Below are 3,009 nucleotides of genomic sequence, written 5' to 3' on the forward strand. Positions count from 1 at the left end.
CGTCTGTACTAAAAATAAAAAAAATTAAGCAGGCATGGTGGGGGGGCCCCTGTAATCCCAGCTACTCAGGAGTCTGAGGTAGGAGAATCTCTTGAACCCAGGAGGCAGAGGTTGCAGTGAGCTGAGATCACACCACTGCACTTCAGCGTGGGCAACAGAGCAAGACTCCAACTCAAAAACAAACAAACAAACAAAAAAGTCAATAAGAAAAGGACAAACAGACAATTCAATGGAAAAAAAATGGCAAAAAAAAAAAAAAAAAAAAACAAACCTCACAAAATGGGCAAAAGACTAGAATCGGCACATGGTAGAAGAGGATATCCACATGGCCAATCAACAGGAAAAAATGCTTGGCTCCATTAGTCATCAGGGAAATGCAAGTTAATACAGGATGTGGCCGGGCAGGGTGGCTCATGCCTCTATTCTCAGTGCTTTGGGAGGATGAGGTAGGAGGATTGCTTGAGCCCTTCAAGATCAGCTTGGGCAACAACATAGTGAGATGAAATCTCTAATCACACAAACACACACACTCCCACTCTTTTTTATATATATATATAAAAATATATATATACACACACACATATATATATATGGCTGAGATCAAGATGGTTGTGAGACTCGGCACCTTCCTCAAGAATGCCTGGGCCAAGGAGCCAGTGTGGGTGGTCTCCTTCATCATTGGGAGCCTCACTGTAATTCTGCTCCCACTCAGCCCCTACACCAAGTACTCCATCATGATCAGTGAGGCCACACCCTACAACTATCCAGTGCCCATCCGCGATGATGGGAACATGCAGACACGTGCAGCCACCTCCAGGGCCCCCAGGGCCCCAGCTTGGAGTGGCTGAAGAAAATGTGAGCACCTCCACTGACAGAAGAGGCCCCTCCCATGGCTCCCAATAAAAATGTGAAAACCAACAACAACAACAACAAAACAACAACAACAAAAATATATGTATATATGTCTATCAAGTGTTGCTACTTCTCCCAATATCTCCTGAAGCTGAATATTTACATATCCTGTGGCCAGCATAGGTATATACTCAACAGAAATATGTTCGTGTGTGGTAGTTAATATTAAGTGTCAACTTGATTGTGGCCGGGTGCAGTGGCTCACACCTGTAATCCCAGCACTTTGGGAGAAGGCCAAGGCAGGCAGATCACTTGAGACCAGGAGTTTAAGACCAGATTGGTCAACATGGCCAACCCCATCTCTACTAAAAATACAAAAATTAGCCAGGTGTGGTGGTGCGCACCTGTAGTCCCAGCTACTCAGGAGACTGAGGCAGGAGAATTGCTTGAATCAGGGAGGTGAAGGTTGCAGTGAGCCAAGATCACGCCACTGCACCCCAGCCTCTTAAACTCTGTCTAAAAAAAAAAGTGTCAACCTGATTGGATTGAAGGATGCAAAGTATTGTTTCTGGGTGTTTTTTTGTTGTTGTTACAGTGGTACCAGAGATTAACATTTGAGGCAGTGGACTGGGAGAGGCAGATCCACCCCCAATCTGGGTGGGCACCATCCAATTGGCTGCCAGTCAGTGCAGCTAGAAATAGCAGGCAGAAGAAGATGGAAGGGCAGACTTCCTGAGTCTTCAGGCCTTCATCTTTCTCCTGTGCTCGATGCTTCCTGCCTGGAACATCACACTCCAAGTTCTTTGGTTTTTGGACTATTGGACTTACACTGGTGGTTTGCCAGGGGCTCTTGGGCCTTTGGCCACAGACTGAAGGCTGCACTGTCAGCTTCCTGACTTTTGAGGTTTTGAGACTCAGACTGAGCCACTGCTGGCTTCCTTGCTCCTGAGCTTGCAGAGAGCCTATCATAGGACTTTACCTTGTGATCTTGTGAGTCAGTTCTCCTTAATAAACTTCCTTTCATATAAACATACATCCTATTAGCTCCATCCCTCTAGTTCTATCCCTGACTAATACAAGGTGTTGATCAAAAGCAAGTTCTAGAATGTTCAGGCTGACTCTGGGCACAGTGCCTATGGGTTAGTCCTCCTCCGCAAGGAGCAACACCAGTTCAGTAAAATTGCTAGACAGAGAGAGAGAGAGAGAGAGAGAGAATGTTCCATAGCAGCACCATTAATAATACCCCCAAACTGGGAATTATCCAAATGTCCATCAACAGTAGAGTGGATGAATTGGGGCACACTAGAATACTATAAAGCAACGAACATGAATGAATGACCACTACTCATGAATGAATGAAACAGTATGCGGAATCCCACATACATAATATATGCAAAAGAAAACTTGCATTCTCTCAGATTCCATTTATACAAGTCAGGATAATGGTACCCTTGGAAGGTGGTGACCAGAAGCGGTCTCCAGGGCTTTAGAGTTCTTATAATGTTCTGTTTCTTGATCTGGATGCTGGTTACACAGTTCATTTGTAAAAAAAAAAAAAAAAAAAAAAAAAAAAAATCACATTGTACATTATGATTTATTCATTTTCATACTGTATGTATCTTATATTAATACAATTTTTAAGACATCATTAAGGAAATGGAAAGCTGAGAGTAGGAGGAGATATTTGCAACACATAAAAAATATCACTTAGGTCCTTGCCTTTACTCTAAATTAAGGGGCCAGGCGCCGTGGCTCATGTCTATAATCCCAGCACTTTGAGAGGCCAAGATGGGCAGATCACCTGAGGCCAGGAGTTCAAGACAAGCCTGGCCAACAGAGTGAAACCCTGTCTCTACTAAAAATACAAAGAAAAATTAGCCAGGAGTGGTGGGGCGTGCCTGTAGTCGCAGTTTCTTGGGAGGCTGAGGCATGAGAATCACTTGAACCCTGGAGGCAGAGGTTACAGTGAGCCAAAATCACGCCACTGCACTCCAGCCTGGGCAACAAAGAGAAACTCCGTCTCAAAAAAAAAAAAAAAAAAGAAAGAAAAAGAAATTAAGGACTTTTTTTTTTTCTTATAATCTCTTCATCTTTCTGTATAAATTTTATGTGTTTCTACAGACATATGTAATTTGAAAATAAATTACTCTTTGATTT

The 3,009-nt window shown here is 43.2% G+C and overlaps 1 pseudogene; it reads left to right on the plus strand.

Annotated features, from left to right (window-relative positions):
* Positions 1 to 217: 217 nt before the first annotated feature.
* Positions 218 to 968, plus strand: LOC100430775 (NADH dehydrogenase [ubiquinone] 1 alpha subcomplex subunit 3 pseudogene; annotated as a pseudogene).
* Positions 969 to 3,009: the final 2,041 nt, after the last annotated feature.

Source organism: Macaca mulatta, chromosome 1 (assembly GCF_049350105.2).
Source record: "Macaca mulatta isolate MMU2019108-1 chromosome 1, T2T-MMU8v2.0, whole genome shotgun sequence".
NCBI classification, from domain to species: domain Eukaryota; kingdom Metazoa; phylum Chordata; class Mammalia; order Primates; family Cercopithecidae; genus Macaca; species Macaca mulatta.